At 45.8% G+C, this 20,136-nt stretch overlaps 1 pseudogene; it reads left to right on the top strand.

Moving 5' to 3' along the window:
• The first annotated feature begins 1,226 nt into the window (after positions 1 to 1,226).
• Positions 1,227 to 15,355, top strand: LOC144247579 (ceramide synthase 4-like; annotated as a pseudogene).
• Positions 15,356 to 20,136: the final 4,781 nt, after the last annotated feature.

Genomic DNA, 20,136 nt, shown 5'->3' with positions numbered 1-20,136 from the left:
CACTGAGTAACAGCAAATCTTCAAACCCACTGGCAGGAGGTGATTTGTTCTTAGAGGAGTTCAACTACCAACAGTGGAATGCTGTTCTTTGTCTCAAATCATCTTGTTATCAGAAAAATTTAAGAAGGTTCCCAGTGGGAATGTAAGAAACTACAACCTTTTGTAGTCTGACATGCAGACTGGTCAGAGCAGTAGAAAGTATTTTTTGTGATAGAATTTTTGGAAACAGATATGAACTACATAGGATAGAGTTGCCATGGGAGGCATCTGTGGGGAAGTTGTCTCACTCTGCGGGAGTTACACCAAAGGAATTGGTGAGCTTGTGTAGTGGAGAGAACCTGCACCCTGCTCAGCTTTGCAAAGGCATTCAGAAAGGTCCCTGACCAGCCTGATGAAACCCACCTGAGCTGATGATGAGAGACTTGCAGCAAACACTGATTGTTTGCAGCTGTGTATTGTTGCAGGTGCCCCCAAAAAGGGGGAGGGAAAGGCAGAGAGCAAAATCATCTGATAATGAAGGTTCTTCATGATGGTGTTGCAGGTTGTCTGCTGCAGCTCACAGCACTGAGAGACTGACAGAACACAGGTGAAGCTGAGTGCAGCAGAGGAAGGTGGTGCAGGAGAGAGAGTGTCCTGAAGTGCTGGCCTGTGTGTGAGCACTCCAGAGCTGCTCTGGGGAGCAGTGCCTCAGGTTTTTGCTCAGTATATGATGATTCAAAATGCAAACAGGATATGGGATGTTGCTGGCTGAGATGAAGGAACCAAAACTAGGACTGCTGGGGCCTTGAATATGTCAGAAGATTTTAATGGATGTAAACAGTCTCCCCTGGGACCTCCATCCACACCCTCTGCCAGGTGTCAGAGCTGATTAAGAGACAAGGGCTGTGCAGCCTGAGAAGGAAAAGCCTGATAGAAAGAGGGGGCAAGAGAGATGACCCTGCTGATAGTGTCACCAGGTGAAACAGGGTGAAATTGAAATCAGCCACCTCCTTGACACCCTCTGAATTACTCTCGTGTACTAGGACATCTTACCTCACCTCCAAGCTCACAGGCAGGTCAAAACAAGTGATGATATTTCAACTAGTCTGACGTACTCATGGGATTGAGCAAGAGGTGGGGACAGTGAGTGATGAGTTGTTGAGTTGGGACTCCTGATTGAGCAGTGAGCTTTCTGCCTTACTAATACCAGGCAGCCTCTGGTTTCTTTGCCCACTGTCTTGACTAGAATGGGAGTGTCAGAGGGATTCTGGCACCATGAATACTGGCTGTCACCTGGAGCTCTCTGGGAACACCTGAAGGAGTCTGCAGACATACAATAACCACAGCCTCAGCACCTCCAGCTCTGCATCCCTGGTACCCCGTTATTGAACTTTGTCCGATGCAGCTTTGAAAGGTGAGTGCAGCACCTCTGGTTTCTCTTGTGCTGGTTGCCACCACTGTTTTGTGGGGCTGCTCCAGAATACTCCTTACCTGCCTCCTGACCACTACAAAATGTACATGGGATTGTCCCCAAGGATAATGAATCTCTCTGCTTTTCATGCCATATGGTATTTTTATGGTATGGCAGCTCTTTCCCCTGCCCTCCCTCTCTCCTGTACCTGTAGGTATGAAAAGATAAGTCCATCTCTCAAGTCGTACATTAGCTGTGGGAGGATCCCCCTGGTCCAAGACAGATAAGGCAGCTTGCAGCACAGATAAGGGATTTACTGGGTATGTCAGTGATGGGAGCCCCTAGCTGAGCCAGGGTTCAGCCTGATCCTAAGAGGATTGCTCCTGAAGGTGCTATGTGAGGTCCCTACCCCAGAGCTCCTAGAGCTGCTGCGGGACCTCTTTGCTCACACAACTCTGCCCAGCTCTGCCTCACTTTCTCCTCTTGACACCGAGGACTCCAGTTCTGTCAGGGGCGACGACACACTCCAGTGTCCCAGCTGCAGGCATGTCACCCTCCGGGAGCCTGAGGACTGGCTAACATCTCCCCAGAACTAGTGTGTGGCAATGAGGCAGATGCACATTGCTCATCCCATAGATGGATTCAGACAGGGCTTTGTGTCCCTTTTCCAGGAACAAGGACTGACACATGGGGAGGTGCAGATCAGCCCTCGCACTTGGAAAATTGGAAACCAGTCAGTTAAAGTAGGGCTGTGTGCCCATGTGGGCAGAATTGCCAGCGCGCTTTCCATCAGGCAGAACAGGACTCCAGAAGGGAAAAGAGGAGGATGTGAAGAATTGAACTGTGGTCAGCAAACCTGCCCTAAGCTGGGACAGAGGGTCTCTCCTGGAGGAGCCAGGGGAGCATTGGCCCATCTGCCCTGAGTGCTGGCTCCTGCCTGCAGTGCACAGCCATGTAAGAAGATGTGGCAGATGAGGGCTGTAGGAAGAGCCAGAGTTAATTCCAGGGTCATCAGGTCTTCCCTCAAAGAAAGGAAGGCAAGTTGCACCTGCCTGGCTTCCTAGAAACAACATGATTTAGGACACAATGCCTCTCACTAGAGCTTTGCTGGGGTTTCCTGCAGGAACCAGCATATTCCCATGTGTTCGGTCCTTGGCTCCTGCTGCAGACAATGGTCAGGTACCCTGGACACAGAGCCCATGGGACACTCAGACACTTGCAGACTGGTTTTGTGGCATACTCTGGACTGCTCAGGAGCACAGTGAGGAGGGCCAGCATACACTCCAACACAGTGGCATGCTCTGTGTCCTGTTGCCTCAGCAAAATTAATTATTGCTTATTTAGCCATCGTTATTGTTGTCTCCACCCCATCTTTGCTTTGGTGCCATTGTGTTTGTGAAGAAAGAGCATGGACCCGGCAGAGGCACCAAGCCTTGAGTGTGCACTGGAGCAGCACTGGGAGCCTTGGGCTGTGCCCTGGGCCAGATGTGGGAGCACTCTGGTGGTGCTGGGGCTTAACATGCAGCACAGAACACGGCACTGACATCTTCCTGTTGGCTGACCCTGGCTGTCAGTGTGGGCACACAGGTCCTCTCCTGACAGAGCTGCTTCCTCTTACAGAGCCCTGGCTCTACTCTTGGGCAGGGCATTGGGGGTGAGCACAAGCAAAGGCCCAAAGTTCAGACCAGTGCCACACTAGAAGGTTTCTACATTCTGCTGGGCAGAACCCCAAAGAAGGTGAGTGTCCCCTGTGTCCCATTATCACAAAAGCCCAGGCAATCAACACCTTCTCTCTATCCCCAGGCCAGGCCAACCAACCTCACAAGCAAGGCAGTTACTGTTAGCCATCCTTCCAGGGAAGAGATGTATAAGCAGATATTGCAGCAGCTTCCAACATGTTCAACAGCTGCAATCCCAGCACCTCCTGACCTGATGCATGTCAAACACAGCAGCTGCTGTGAGAGCTGCTGGCTCTGGCAGGAAGGCAGCCACCACCCCTTTGGGTAGACTCTATTAAGGCTGCTTATTTTTGGCAGAACTCCAAGTCCTTCAGAATCACAGAATCATTTAAGTTGAAAAACTCTCTGACATCATGAAGTCCAGCCATCCTCCCAGCACTGCCAAGACCACCAGCATGTCCCCATGTACCACATCTACATATGTTTTAAATCTCTTCAAGAATGAGGACTCCACCACTGTCCTGGGTAGCCTGTGCCAGGGCTTGAAGTTTTTTTCCAATCTAAACCTCCCCTTGCACAACTAGAGGCCATTTCATCTTGTTCTACTTCTGCTAGTGAGTTGTAGAGAGCAAGAAGGTCTCCCCTGAGCCTCCTTTTCTACAGGTTGAGTTGCTGCCATCTCCTTCAGCTGTTCCTCATCAAATTTGTGCTCCAGACCCTTCTGCAGCTCTGTTCCCTTCTCTGGACATGCTCCGGCCCTTCACTGACTTTCTTGTCAGGAAGGGCCTAAAACTGAGCCCAGGGTTTGAAATGCCTCAGCAGTGCCCAGCACAGGGGACAGTCACTGAGTTGGTCCTGCTGGCCACATTGTAGCTGGTACAGCCAGGTGCCATTGGCCTTCTTGGCCACCTGGGCACACCTGGGCTCATGTTCAGCTGCTCTTGACCAGCACCCCCAGGCCCTTCTCCACTGGCAGCTTTCCAGCCACCCTGCTCCAAACCATGGGGTTCTTGTGATCCAAGGGCAGGGCCCAGCCCTTTGCCTTGCTGGCCTTGGCCTATTGATCCAACCTGTCAAATTGCCTCTGCAGAGCATTCCTGCCCTCCAGCAAATCAACATCCCACCCAGCTTGGTGTCCTCTGGGAAATGACTGAAGGTGTCCTTGATCCATCCCCTTGTCCAGATCAGTGATGAAAATACTAAACGTGACTGGCACCAAAACTGAGCTCTGGGGAAAATTATTTGTCACCAATCTCCAGTTGGATTTAGCTCCATCCACCACCAGTCTCTTGGTCTGGATCACAACTCACACTGATGCATGGATTTTAAAAAATAATTTACTTTAATCACTATGAAGCTTTGTCAGATTAATTATAAAATGCTCATGAGCTCATCTTTGCATTAATTTTAATCACAGTTTATAAATCTTAACTCTTGTCATGTTCTTTGGCATTCATGCAGAAATGAGAATGATAGAATTGATGCCTTTGAGCCTGTGACTGCCACTTCAACAGCTGAATGGCTTACTGACATGGAATGAACCATGTGTCTGTTTCTTTATCTTTACAAGCTGAAACTTCTTTCATCTTCAGGTTTTCCATCAGTAGCTGATAATTATAAGCCAAAATTGTATCAGAGATGAAGAAAAAAAGTATTTAGACTTCTATAGCCAGCCATTACATCCCATTGTGTACAGCAGGCAAAACTTTACCAGGGAGAGGCTGTGCTTACTTCTGAACCTGCATTTAGATATGTCTAAATTGGAGTTTTAAAATGGCCAAAATAATCTTCTGGGAGTTCATAAATGCAGAGTTGATACAATTTTTTTTCAAAGAAAGGTGTACTTTGGGCAAAGGTAGAAAGGCAGAAGCAGGCCCTGGGAGCAGAGCTCCTCGTCCCTCACAGGGAATGACAGCCTCCAAAAGGCTCAGTCCTTCCTCCCTACTCTGTTTTCTAGGAGGTACTGGTTGCACTAGCCAAGCAAAGTGACCTGCCTGTCAGAAAAGTGGAGACCTGGTTCAGGCACCAGCGAGCCCAGGACCACCCCAGGCTGATGAAGAAGTTCTGTGAGGCCGGGTAGTTGGGTTAGCTTTTGGTGATGGAGATGTCCAATAGTTCTGCACATTGTCAATACCCTCTGTCAAGTCCTTACCCCAAACACACTCCCAGGGAGTTGCTGTGGCTGCGAGCAGAGCCTCTGTCCCACAAGGCAAGGTCCCTTACTGCACACAGAGCCATGCTGCAGCACTGCCAGCTCCATCCCTCTCTCCTTCCCTTCCCACTTTTACCTTTGAAAAGTTAAATTTGCCTCAGCAGAGTCTACTGGCTGTGATGGAGAATAGGTTTAAATCTCAGATGCTCAGAGGGATTTTGAATACCAAAGCCATTTAAAATGCATTAAATTTATTTTCAAAGATGATCGTGATACAAAATTGAAAATTTAAGATACTGTTGGCATGGATGGTTGGGCAGAAAATGAATCCATCAAGTGGAGTAAGGAGGCAGTGCAAACCATGAAAGGGGGAGATTAAAACTGAACAACACAAGAAAGCACCAAAATCTTCACAGCTTTCCTTTTCCCTAAGTTGTTTGTTCTCTTATATTAAGTCTTCTTACACATCTTAGTAATACATGGAGTCAGGGTGGAGAGAGGATTCACCAAGTGTCTTGATCAAGAGAATCAAGTTATCTCCGGTTCTCACCTTGAGGTTTAATGCTATATGTACATTAACACCCCCATCAGGTAAGAGATCTACTCCTCTTCCCCCTCTGAAAATTACTCAGTGCTTGAATCATGTAATTATATTTTTTAAAAAAATATTCTCCACCTGAAAGCTTGTTCTGCAGCATTTCTGAAGAAAGTAGTAAATCCCCCAGTATTCCTGTGCCATCACTGAGAAAAACTGGGTGCCTTCTACTGTCTGGAGTGTATAAGCATTTGATAGGTGATCTACAAATATCCAGGGAGAGGTGTCAGGGTCACTTGACAAGACCCCAACAGTGTGAAAGTCCTTTTTTCCCTAGCCTGGCCACTGTAGAAAAGATCTGGAATGCGTGAAGCTGAGTTTTCAAGGTTGTTTATTTTTTCTTATCTATAATAGTTTCTCTCTGACCTGCCGAGGTCCAGCTAGCACAGAAGCCATGGGAGTCTCCTTCCAGCCCCAGGCGTCTCCCACATTATATACTCAAAATTACGTAGACTATGTTTACAGTTCCCGTACCAATACCTAAAATCTATGTTGGACAGTGTGTCCCTATCGTAGACCAACAGAAAAATGTCACTATCACACCAAGGCATGGAGGACAAGGAGAACAAGAAGGTTAGGACACGCCCAAATCCCTTCATCTTGTCCCCCAAATTACTTTCTAAAAAAATCCCAAAATTCTACTTTTCCACCCTGCGTCAATTCCTCTATTACACTACTCAAACCCTTTTGGCTTGTAATGCCGCATGTAAGGTTGGCAGCCTCTCCGATGGGCTAAAATTGAAGCCACAGGTGTTTTTGACTTGCTGCCAAGATTCCTGGGCTGAGTCATCCGGGGCAGCCAGAGGGATGCTCTGGACTCCGACAGAGAGGCATCTTGGCTGTCTTACTGCATCCTCTTTAGCACTGATGGAATGCCCAAGGAATCTGGGCAAAGTGTGGATCTCAGCAGAGCCTGGCTGAGCAGTGGATACTGTGCTATGTTACAGCACATGCTTCCATGTGCCAGCGGAGCTGAGATTCTGCAAATTTCTGTCCAAACATGCACAGGTTCCCCTGTAGGCATCCTGGACATAGCCTGGGGAGCTAGTTCAACTCTGGGGGAGGTCTTAATTCCTTGTTTTCTGTTTTAGTTGGAGATTTGCATTTTATTTCACCTCATTCTTCTCTGGACTGGCTCTTCTGCATGATGTAAGTATGTCAGTAGGGTCATGCTGTGAAGTGACACCTTTCAAGGGCTCTTTGCTCATTGCAAATGAGGCTGATGGTCCCAAGCCACTTTAAAGAGCCCATCCAAAGACAATGTGTGGTCATGTCTGTGGGCGCAAAGCCAAAGGATAAATTCAGGGCTATGGAGCTGAATCATCCCCAACCTTGATTCAGAAGTTCCGATTCAGAAGTTCCCTTTGTTATAGATAAAAATTGATCCAGCCAAATTAAAAAATAAAAATAAAAATTTTATTACAGCAATCAAATTCTCTCTGAGTCAGCCACAAGGAAAAGGACAGTGCCGAGCCCAGGATCGGCGCTGGGTGCGTCCCTCAGCAGAGGGTCCCCGCTATGCCCACACACCACCCTATTGGTTTTTATAGGGAATATTTCACTCAAGGCCGGGATTTCGGCAATCAGTGTTTTCTTCCTATTCAAAGTCCTACATATTCATAAAGTCTCTTTTCTCTGTGCTGGGGTGGAACAATTAGGTGTCTGGATGGCGATGAACCTCCCTGATGTAGTTACTGGAACACGGCATTCAGATGTATCAGCCTGGAGGGTCCCAGTGATCCCAATCTCCAGTCGTTGCTGGGATGATCAATGCCTAGGTGTTCCTGTATCACCTCGAGAAATGACCCATCTCCAGGGGAGCCACATGTATTAGTCTGCAAATGAGGTTTTGTCAGAGACTGGTTTTCGAATATGTGGGGGCAACTCCCAATGCCGACTTGTGCATCTTCCCTACAATATCAAGTATTACATACATCATATTATACTGGCGCGAATTATATTCATTATACATAACACGTTTTCCCTGGGTGGAGCTGGCTAGGTGTCAGTGATGTCACCCTGCTGTTCTTGTCTTAGATCCTGCTGTAAGTGCTCCCCACAGATACCCACACACAGCTCCAGCATCTCAGACAAGAGCAGACCCTGTCCTGACTGTGACTGCTGCCCACTGCTCCAAAGACTCTCCCTATGACGTACTGTGAGGGAAATACTATGCTCCAGCACGGTGTGGGTGAAAGGAGGCAGAGATCTCTGAAGTTTGCTCTTGGGGAAAGAGGTTTATTGGGGGTGCAGGAGGGTCCTGCCTCGTGCTCCCAGACGCAGCGCGTGGCTGGGCCTGAGAGGGTGGGGGAGGAGAGAGACAAAAGGAGGGTTTGGGAGAGGGGAAGCTCCAAGGGAGGGAAGGAGGTTCCAGGAGGGGAGGAAGTTCCAAGATGGGGGAAGAGGTTCCAAGAGGGTGCGTGGCCCCTCAGAGACCCCTTATCAGGAGAGCTTTGAGGTGGGTTGGGATGAGGCATATCCAATGGGGTTACAGACACTGATGTTTTAGGGGAGGGTACAGAGGTGTGGGATGAGCCATACATCTTTTGGGGGGTGGGATGGAACAGTCCATTTCACCCCAGGACTCATCCGACGGCAGGGGTGTCATCCGGCTAGCTGGGAGAACTGTTCTCATCCTAGATGTATTATTTATGAGCAATCATATTTATCTATCATCTGCAACAGTCCTGTACATTCACTAATGATCAATGCATTTTGCCAACCAGTTTCTCCAAAGCTCAGAGCCAGATTGGATCTAGCATGGGCACACTAAGTTCTTGCAACACCTCTTCCCATGGCGTTGTATCGTGGGCTGCTCCTCTTGCCGCAATACCCCAAGCGCGGCATGCTGGCGGCAAGGGACAAGAACGGGCGCGGGGACAGATGGAGGTGACACAGGACTTGGGGGTGAACAGTTTTTCACTGCTCACTTTATTCACTGAGCCCCAAAGGTTTTATATAAGAACTCAGGAGGAGGGGTGTAGGAACAGCAACCAATGAGGGTAAACCTGGGGAGGAGTCTAGGGTGGGACTAACATATAAACCTGTCAGGGAAAACACAATGTAACCAATAGGGTGTTGAGCCTCACTAAATGGACAGGGAATGCTGTAGAAGCAGGGGCAGGGACTATGAGGATTGACAGGGAATGTTCCAGGGAAAAGAGCATGGAAAGGGAGGATTGACAACTTGGAGAAGAGGGTGTTAGGGAAGATCTTGGGAAGATTGACAACTGGGGAGAGGAGGAGATTAGGGAGGGTGGGTGAACAGACATTGAACAAATATCAAATTAAAGAAAAAACAAACCACCACACCACGGTATTTACATGTCATTAAAGGGCTTTGGGTTCTTACTGCTGCCTTCTTTATGCACAGAAGCGCTGGTTGTAGAACCACACTATGTGCTGATTGGAATTTCCGCAACAGATGAGCAGCAAATACACGGAATCACAAGATAATTCATACTGGAAGAGAGATAAGAAAGATTTTTGTCCTACCTCCTGCTTGCATCACTTAGACCAGGTTACCTAAGGTTTTTTCCACTTTAGTTTTGAAAACCTTCAAGTATGGAGACAGCACCACCTTATGACAAAAAGCCTTATATGTATAACTCATTATATCCACCTGTCTTATTTCAACACCCCTCTGGTCCCTTGTCCTCACATTATTTATTATGCAAACAGTTTGACACCTGCATGATGAGCTTCTCACATGTGCTCCCACGTGGCAGCCCATGGAGAGCTCTGCTCAGACCAGGCACCTCTTCTCACTTTCTCTGTCACCAAAGTCTGTTTGGAAGTGGCTGTTTGTAGCCACAAAAGGTGGTCAGGACATCTGACACCTCAAAGAAGGGATAGAGATGAGGTGTCTGAACCTCTGAAGAGAGAAGACTCCAGCTGCTCCCAATCCCATTTCAGACAGACCAGGGTTAGTCCTGGCTTTAGACTGATCTTGTCAGTACATCAGCAAACAGTTCAGTCAGTGGGAACAGGAAAATTTAGGCATGACCAACACCTGCTGTCCCAAACATGGGTTGAATGAAGGGGAAGACTCTTCCCCTCTCCTGAACCCAGAGCTAGGCAGGGTTATCACAATGCCCCTCACTTGTCTTACAGCCTCTACCACGCATTTTGGGCTGGTTCTACCTCCTCAGCTCTCCTTCTACTGCTCACTGATGGCCACTGTTATAAATGAAAATTTGTCCAGCCAAATTAAAATGAAAAATAAAATATTTCTTTTGCAATCAAATTCTATCTAGCCAGCCACAAGGAAAGAACAGAGCTGAGCCTGGGGTTGGCACTGCATGTGCAACAAAGAAGTCAGCCTCAGCAGAGGTTTTCCTCTATGCCCACACACCTCCATCCTGGCACAAGCACTTTTTATAGGGAAAATTCTGCCTGAGGCCAAGATTTCAGCAATCAGCCCTTTCTTCCTTTCATAGTCCCATAGTTTGGTGAGATTCCTTTTCTTGTCATTCATTCTTGTCAGATGTCCAGAGTTGGTGAATCCCTTGATGAAATATACGGGAACCCTGCATTCACATGTATCTGCCTTTCCATGATATCCATCTTGGGTCGTTCACATGATGATCAGCACCTGGGCCACATCCTTTTACTTGTAAATCGGGTTTCAACATACACCAGGTTTCTCCTGTGAGGGTGGGGGGGACTCCTAATACAAACATGTATACTCCAACAAATATTCAATATCACATATATCATATTAGAAATGGTGCTAATTATATCTACTTCACATAAAACCACCCTGCCCTTTGATGTGAAGAGGAAGGTGACTGACCACAGAACAACCACAACCAGGTGGTTCAGTCAGCCCCCTATGCCCCTGTCCCACTGTCCTGGGGGTGCAAAACTGAAGGCACAAGTGCTGCTATGAAGACCCTTGTGCAGGTGAACCCCTTCAGCTCTCATACCCCACCACTGCAGCATGCACTGGGCCCTGCTCATGTGTGGAACGGACTTCCTGTCTGCTAGGCTGGGGGGGTGCTGGCCTGTCCTGATGAGGGTCCTGTAAATGTATACATGACTTTTGCAGCACAGTCAACTGAAGAAGCACGGGCAATTGAAGAGTTCATCCATTATAGTCCATGGATAGGACCTGCCCCAGGCCAAGGGTGATCTACTGCCATTACAAAAGGCCTTCAATACACAGAGGAGGCATCTGGAAGAAAATATGGGGTATTAAGAGAGCAATTTTGGAAGGACAGATTGATTCACAAAAACTTATAAAAATCTATCTTCCAGCATATTTGAACCTACATATGTCTCATGGGTATTTATCTGGGTTTCCATAGACTGGGCATAAAGGACAAAATTTCCTTCCTGAGATTTTGCAGGACCTCAGAGAGCTGTAGTGTGGTGGGGAACACTGATGATTTGTGGAGTGTTTGACACATCCTAGTGAGGCAGCAGCATGCAGGATCAGATGCTCCTAATGTTATAAACATTGGTTCCTATGAAAGAGAGAAGGTGCAAACCATACCATTTAGAATTTCCCAAGAAATTCCTAGCAACTAAAAAAGCCTTAATGCTCAAAGATTTACTAAGATACAATTAGTATAGAAAAAACAGCACAGTAAATTTAAAGTTACCCACCATGTATCTGAAATAAAACAAGAAAATAATGAGGGATTCAGGATGTAGGATACTTGACATGCTGGGAGGGCATCAGAAATGATTCCTCCAGAAACCACACACAGGTACCAGCCTTGGAGAATGGCTTTTGTGTACACACATCTGGCAACCTTTCCAGCCTTTAACTGGGCTGAAGTTGTTCTTTTTTCTTTACCATTGCCAAGTAGCCTGGGAAAGCTGATAGTGACTAACTTCCCATAAACTTATTCTATAACACTAGTGTTATAGTCTAATCTTTCTGTTTTCTTTCAAACCAAACATTTCATTTGTTACACCAAGAAGAATTTTAAAAATAGGACATGCTATGTACACAGAAAGGGATAAATCTATATTGCTGTCCTTTGTCCCTGCCCTTGCTGCATACCACCACTGTAGATGCTGAGTTTTGAACTTTGGTCATGTTGCCATTTCGTCTGGATGCCTATGAGTCTGACTTTGCATGACAAGTCCCAGATTCTGGTAGTCATATGTCTCCTTAGAGAGAAAATCAGTAAAAGCTTGAGGCAACTTCCCTGAGAACAAGCACAATTTCTGTTGTCTCCACTACTAAAGTCCCAGAATCCCAACCTGCTGTACCATCATGTAAGGACAAAGAAGGTAACAGGTATCCTGGATTACACTAAGGATCTACTGGGATCAGCACGTCTCAGCACCAACAGCAAGCAGCAGATTTCTAGGAGAACAAGTGCAGAGCAAATACATGCTCTGTCCATCAAGGTTTCCTAGCATAAAATATGTTCATGTCATAGGTAACTTGTGGAGGAAGAAAATACTAGCAACTCATCATTTGTCTCCTGTGCTGAGCTGCTCTCTGTCCTGTCTGCTTTCCATTTCTAAACCAGTGCTGTCCTCCTTTCTGTTCTCATCACTGAGGATACAGACTTTCTGTGACTTTTGCTAAAAATAATGCCATGCCCTGCTGGTCATCTGCACCCTTAACTTCATTTTAAAAAGACATTCTCTTTTTATTTAACTGAGGTCCCCTTATGGTTTCACTTTTCATTGTTCCTCTTAAGATTTATTTTAGGAGAAATGTTGCCAGATCCTGTCTCTTCTAAGGGAGCATTGCAGGTTTCTGATAACTGACCTGTCTGCAAAGCCTATGGTATTGTTGGTGATTTTAATAGAGAGCTTCTGCAAGTCCTCTGGGACTTGCTTTGTGACAGCTGGGCACTGTGTGAAGCCTGGTGGTGCCAGCCTGGCTCAGCTCAGCTCTGCCCTGGGAACTCATCAGCCAAGTCATTCTGCAGAAAGACACCTGATCCTTGTAAGTCTGAAGATACTTAACCTGCTTTAGTCTTGTGTCTTCTGATTTGCCTCTCCCTCTCTTTCCCCGAGCGTATATTACTTCATGACAAAAGTTTAGTTGTTCCCCATAAACTGTCTCATAAATGCTTTCCTGATGATCCTGCAGCTGTTACACATTTTCTGGCCCTATGTGATCATCCAAATGATCTTCAGTGTCATCTGCTGTGGTGAGGTATGAAAAGTCTTTGTCTCCTTTGTGCCACCACCACTCATGAGAGAACATGAGGTTCAGGGTGACTCCTACCGGCCCTGCACGAAGGAAGGAGCAAAATGGGATTGCCGCACAAACAGCCAAACAGCTTCTTAACAGCTTCCGAGGCATATGTTGGGAGTTGTATGGATGCCTTATCTCACAAAGATCAGAGCAGGAGCTCACTTCCAGCTTGCAGCTATGTTCTAGTCACATGGGAGCCATCCACAGACTATTCTCCTCACTGCCTAATGGCTTCTCTGAGAACTGGAACCTGTTGGTAGGTCCAAAGTGGAGTAAGGAAGGAGTAACCAGGTAAGCCTGGTAGATAGCACACTGTATTTGCATCTCTGAGTTTTGGGTGCTTTCCACAGGCTCTTGGTGCATGTCAGAGTTTGTATAGGGATCACTGGGACAACTGTTGTCATCAGAGAGGGCAGCTCCCTAGCCTGCCTTACTAACAGAGGGAGAAGACATTGTGAGAGCATCTGAGAAGGTTTGTGAAAGCTTTTAGACTTGTGGTCAAAAAAATCTCTCCACCATGTTAGTGCTATGCCTTCAACTTTCTTGAGTTACCCCTTCATCAAAGCTAAATTACAAGAAAAAGCAGTTTTTCTGAGGAAATGATGAAGGACACTCTACTAGTTTGAAAACAAACTTGTTGGAACTTCCAAGTCAGAACTACAGTTTAATAGGAAAATTAAAATAAAGGTAGAAAACATTGGCTTAAACTGACAGTCAGGATACAACCTGACACACTGCTGGTCAGGGTGGTGGTAACAGTCAAATTAAACAGTGGCTGCAGTCTTCATTTAGTGATAGATGTGCTTCTATGCAGGTAAAATTACAGTGTTGTAATACTCCTATTTTCCAATTTTAAAAATGAAATCTCAACACAATTAATACATCTGTATAGAAAGCTTCCATTTATTATGTATAATTTCTGTTGAAGTGCTGATCCTGTAGAATGGTCTGGTCTTCCTCTGATGGTCCAGGGAGGTTGTGTAGCTCTTCTCCTCTTGGAATCCAGTAGGTAAGGCTCCTCATGGTGTTCCAAACTCAGATTATATCCAGGTAGAAATGCTAGGTTCCTCCCCATGAGTGGAGCATTTCACAGTGAGATGATGCAATTTATGAGCCATGCAGTGAGACTTGATGGCCCATTGGCAGAAGATCTCCCCAGAAGGGTGTTATCAGGGCTGAGTCATGGAAGAGGTAAAGAACAATGTCCCACCTGTTTTTAACAGTTTATGAAGATGGTGATAGAATACATTCTTTTGGTTACATCTTACATCATAACCTAAGACAGATATGCTCATCAAGATTGTAGAAAATAGCAAATAAGGAGCCCAGTGCATATGCTTACTGGACAGATCTGTGTTGGCTTTCACAGCTTCAACAGTAATAAATTGCATAGAAAAATATGCTGAACAACTATATGTAGAACAAATACTAACTTATTTTCAGGAAATCACATTACAAGGTACATTACCAGGGTGAGAAATATTGGGTGAAACCATAATAAAGCTACCACCTGTCAGCTTGAGCCTGTCTCCCAGTGCAGAGACAATTGACGCACTGGCTTTAATGACATGATCACACCTCTTATTTTTATTTTAGCTGCCAGGTTAAGCCCTGAGGGCTGTGAATGCATACCATTCTCAAATACAATTTAAACTTTTGTTATGTGTAGTAGATATAATTCGCACCATTTCTAGTATGATATATGTGATATTGAATATCTGTTGGACACGTTTGTATTAGGACTCCCCCCAACCCTCGCAGGTGAAACCTGGTGTATGTTGAAGCCCGATTTACACGTAGAAGGATGCGGCTCGGCCAGGAGATGGACCATGTCTGGAGAGATACGGGGGACCCCAGGCGCTGATCATCTGGTGAACGACCCGGGATGGATATCATGGAAATCCTCGGACAGATCCATGTGAATGCAGTGTTCCCGTAAATTTCATCAAGAGATTCACCAACTCCAGACACTGAATTGTTCCTCCTCATCACCAAAAAAAGAAAATCTCATTAACCTATGGACTCCGAATAGAAGAAAAGACTCATTGTTGAAATCTTGGTCTCAGGCGAAATTTTCCCTATAAAAACCGCTTGGGCCAGGATGGAGGTGTGTGGGCATAGAGGAAGCCTCTGCTGAGGCTGACTTCTTTGATGCACACCCAGTGCCGACCCTGGGCTCACCTCTGTTCTTTCCTTGTGGCTGGCTAGATAGAATTTGATTGCAAAAGAAATATTTTATTTTTCATTTTAATTTGTCTGGACAAATTTTCATTTATAACACTTTCTTCAGAAAAGACAAGATGCCAGAAGTGACACCAAAGAGAGTGACAAGAGCAAAGGAAAGGATCTGGAAAAGAACAAAGAATAACACAGGGCTTGCTGCAAAACACCAGAATCCAGGCAGTCTTTGGAATGCAGGAAGGCTGAACAGGAGTTGGGGGAGAGGCTGGACAGGGCTTCACTGCAGTGTGTCTGAGGCCTAGGTGGTGAATTTCCTCACATCTATAGGCAGTTAAGTCACTTCAGGATTTGTTTCCTATAATTATTCTGTTAGGATTACTCTTTTACTACTACTCTATATTCATCCAGGAAGAAAAGGGTATACCAGCCAAAGACCCACTGTATAAAGAAAGAGAAGAGGGATTGAACAAGCTGCTGAAGTTATGACTCCTATCTATTATTAACTCAAAGTCTTCCCAAAAGGTTAATGAAATAATAAATTAAAACTGGGGAAAATTTAACCAATTTGCAATTTCAAAACACAGTGGCATTCATTGCCAGCCACCCCATGAAAAGACTTGCATGTGAAAGGCACCGGTTTAAATGGCAAACAAGTTTTTACTTGGGAAGTATAAAATGGTCAGGCTCTGGGATAAACCATTTCTGCAGTGAAGGCCTGGCCAAATAATACAAGCTGTATTTGTTGTATGAATTATTCAAAATAGCTCTAATGTCTAAAAGATTTTGCTTACTGAATGTCCACTCAGGGAAAAGTCGCCTAAAATTGAAAGGAACTAAATTCTTCCAAATGCACATTTTTCCACCAAAAATTATACATAATAAATGGAAGCTTTCTATACAGATGTATTAATTGTGTTGATATTTCATTTTTAAAATTGGAAAATAGGAGTATTACAAAACTATCATTTTACCTGGATAGTTTAGGAGTTAGATGATGCTTCGTCTTGTAATTTCTTGCATAAGTTCTAATTTTCAGAATTTATAGTATAACAAAAAATTTTAAGTAAATGTAAAAAATTAATTATACCCCAAAAAAAGTCTGTTTTATGTACATTTTGCAAGAAATCTTTTTACAATATCAGATCATATGTCAGTAGGAAAATCTTTGAACCTTGCTGGCAGTCTGACATCATGTAACTCAAACACTGAGTTTGAGTTTTCCTTGAAGGACTCTGGAATTTGGGTCTGTGTCATGGTTTGACATGGAAAAAGAATTTTCTCGGAAAGAAGAGTTCAATTTGGATATTGATCAATTGAAGGTAGACATGCCTCTGAGAACACAGAGGAGTTAAAAGCAGAATTCCCAGGAGAACTCGCTCTCTTTGGTTCTGTGCAGTGCAGCCTCTCCCCTGCCTGGCTGTGGCTGGGTGGGGAGGGGAAGGCCCATGGCCTGACTGAGGTGGGCCCAAGGGTGGAGGGACTGGAACTGGGCTGGCCCCTGCAGATGGAAGGGTGGAGAAATCTGGGATGTTTCCGTTCCCCCCAGAGTCTCTCTCTCTCGAGAGAGAGAGAGAGAAAGAAACAGCAGCAGTTTTGTCACCAGTTTTACCATGGGGAAGGAGTAGAGCTGGGGGGCCGCAAGGTTCCTGGCTGCCTGTGGGAGCTGGAGACTGGGCATCGAGCCATCCCTGGGAGTCAGGACTTTTAACCCTTCCTTGAGAAATGAAAGCTTTGTGAAATTTTTCTCCTCCTTGATTTGAAAGAGAGGAAGAGAGACAGCTTGGACCCTGGGATGTTAGAAGGAGAAATTCTAGGTGGGAGGAGATGAGGAGTGGCTTTTTGGCTGGACTTTTCCTTGTTGGCCATAGACTGAACTGATTTTTCTCCTCCAAGAGAGACTGTATTTTAGGAGGATGCCAGTGAGCCAAGAGACCTCCTTCAGCTGGGAAAAGACAGAAGTTGAGTGAACCGAGAAAAGTTAGGGGGTTTTTGGTGGTGCCCCCTGTCCTCAAAGAAGAAGAAGAGAAGATCTCTGTTCTTGAGCCCTCGGCCCCAGGGGAAAATTGGGGGGGGGGGGGACTGTGGTCCCAAAAAATGAAAAACTGAACTGTTGTTTTTTTCCCCTCTTGGCAGGGCATCCTTGAAAAGAAAAATCCTAAAAGCAGTCTGTCCACCCATGCATTGGTGGTGAGAGCATGGTGCATGAAAAGGAGAAGGGTCACCATGGCAAACTTTTTCTCCAGGCAGTGCCATGTGTGACATAGAAGCACAGGATGTGGCAGCTGTGTTTCCTGGAGGGTCTATGGCACAGGAGAGACTCTGTTCCCTCGATGGACTGAGTATTGATTGTCTGGAGGGTGGAAACCTGATTGGGGTCCAGATTGTGTCTCACTGTGGTTTGTTGGAGTTGGGTGGTGGGAGGAGGAATGCTTTGCAAGGTTTTCATTTTGATCTTTGTGGGTTTTTTTCTTTCTTTTTTCCTTTTATAGTAGTAGCTTAATAAAGTTTTTTTCCTGTTATTAAGCTTTGGCCTGCTTTGCTCTGTTCTCAATTGCATTTCACAGCATTCAGTTGAGAGATTGCATTTTCATGGGGGCACTGGCATTGTGCCAGTGTCAAACCATGCAGGCTGCAATGCTGGAAGGCAGGCAGCCACCTTCTCCCTGTGTGGAACATCAGCCTTGAGCAGGATGCCACCTCACCCCCACTCGATACTTATCTCTTCAAAACAGGTCTCATAAGCTCTTAGAGCAAAGTATCACACCCAAGATAGCTCAGGTAGCTCAGGTGGCATAAAAGTAGTAGGATGGCTTCTGAGACAAGTGTTGGAAACAGAAAAGTTTTAATAAAAAGCAAAATAACAAAGCTCTTTGCAGAGAAAACCCGAGCCAGGGCAAGAGATTCTTGCTCCTGGTAAAACACTTCACAAAAGCAATTTACTTCTTTTGTTCTCTTATTTTTCTAGTGAATTGCTTAGGTGGGACTTTTTTGACTTCTGTCCAATTGGCTATCCTTAAGTTTGAGGCGAAGTCCTCAAGGTCCTATGAGGTGTCTTTTAACTAAATTGAGGAGAGAAACTTCTGGGCTTTTTTCCTTTTTAAGGAGACAAAGGGTAATTTGGTCTCTCTGTCAACAGGAGCACATTCCTACGCCCACTCTAGCTGTGCTTTAGTGAGGTGAAAGACCTTTCATTGGGATTCCTGTGTAAGGGTTCACCCATGAATTAATGTACCTTGTGCCTCCAAGTACGATGCTTTCTTTTAAAGCCCCAAATGATACATGAGAACTTCATAATTCAAAAGACCCATACAGTCTCCAGGGCTCAGCTGGCCTCCGGACCCAGAGAACAGGTCCAGCCTTGGCTGCTGCAGCCCCATCATGGGATCCCGAGCTCTGGGGGGGAGCTGGCAAGGAGAGGAAGCCAAACCAGACCTAGAGGGCTGCATGTCTGCAGGCCTGCTGTCCTGACAGAGCTGTCACAGTGGCAGGGCTGCTTTTCATCAAAACCTCTCAGTTTTTAAGGCCTCTCTCCTTCTGTGGAGATATTAATCATTTGGCTCAGGAGCTCTCTTGCTGTGTCACATCAGAGAACAGACTCTGACAGCACAGAAGACAGCAGTGCTTGCAGTGCAGCCTTCCAGCTTGCTTCTGTTGCACCAGTGGGGCAGTCACTCTCTCCCCACACTTGGGAGGCCCGAGTGCCCTTGGAGATTGTTATGAACTAAACAGCCTGGCTGGGACACTTGGCTCGAACTAAGTACTGACATTGAAATGTTAATTACCTAATTGCTCCTGGGAATCACCTATCACCCCACCCTCACTACCATTCTAGGACTGGGATGCAAAATAGAGAGACCAGTGGAATCATGGGAAGGGGTTTTGGGGATGAAAAACACCCCAAAATGAAAAAGAGGGGCACAGTGGAGGGGGCTGGATGGGTGTGCTGGTTGGGGAGAAGGGAACCAGATCCCTGGTCTGTGTCTGACCTGTCACCATAACCTACAGAGGACCAGACTGGACTGGGCTGTGGGAAGCAGGCACAAGGAAAACAGACACTCTTCCTGGTGTTACCAGGAGGGAAGGAGAGGGATAGCTGCTGCTGGATCTCCGTAACAGGCTCTGCACATCCACCCACCCTTTGGCTACCAGTGTGCCAGGAAGAACAGAGAGAGGACTTCAGATACAGACTGGACACTTCTTCACCTCCGGCTACCAGTGTGCCACGGAGACTCCAGGGACAGACTCTGCAGCCTTCTCACCCTTCGGCTACCGGAAGAAGCTACAACAGCGGGGGTGAGCTCCGTGTTGAGCCCCCTGCTGAGCTGACTTTTTAATAAACAGCTGAACATTAATAAAGGCATAGACCCTGTTCATTTCAGAGATCAATCCCTACTGCCCTAAGGCCATAGTTCTGCCCAGGAAATGCTCTTTCTCATACAGTCTTTAATTACAGCTATGTGCAGGACCCTGCTCCTTGCACCCTCATTTTAGTGCTTTGGGATGGGCATTTTTATTCTGCGTCTCTGCAGCTGTGAACACAAAGAGGACTAAGGAAACTGTAGCCAGATTCTTAAGACTCAGCGTGCAAATGTTTGTCATCACATACCTGAATCCATAAACCCAGAACAGTCTCCCTCTTTCTGTGGTGCTCTTCAGCCTTGAATAAAGGTAATTTTAGCCATAATTAACCTGCAAAATTTGCTTATTTCAGGCTAAAATGGTACTGATATTAAGTACGGCTTGACGGCAATTGCTGTTTGGGTTGGGTTTTTGGTTTTGTCTTGGTTTTATTTTGTTTTTGTTTTTCACTGTCCCACAGCACTATGGGCTTATAATCCTGCTGAAGATTCTCTTTGAAAAAAAAAAGATTTTTGGAGTTCACTTAAGTTAACAAAATTAATTAAGCATTTATATTTTAGCTTGTAGAGTTATGTGTTAAATTTTAACCTTTTACTTAAGAAATCTCTG

Source organism: Lonchura striata, chromosome 28 (assembly GCF_046129695.1).
Source record: "Lonchura striata isolate bLonStr1 chromosome 28, bLonStr1.mat, whole genome shotgun sequence".
Classification (NCBI taxonomy): Eukaryota; Metazoa; Chordata; class Aves; order Passeriformes; family Estrildidae; genus Lonchura; species Lonchura striata.
The sequence above is the reverse complement of the archived record's forward strand: the minus strand, read 5'-3'. Positions and strand labels throughout refer to the sequence as shown.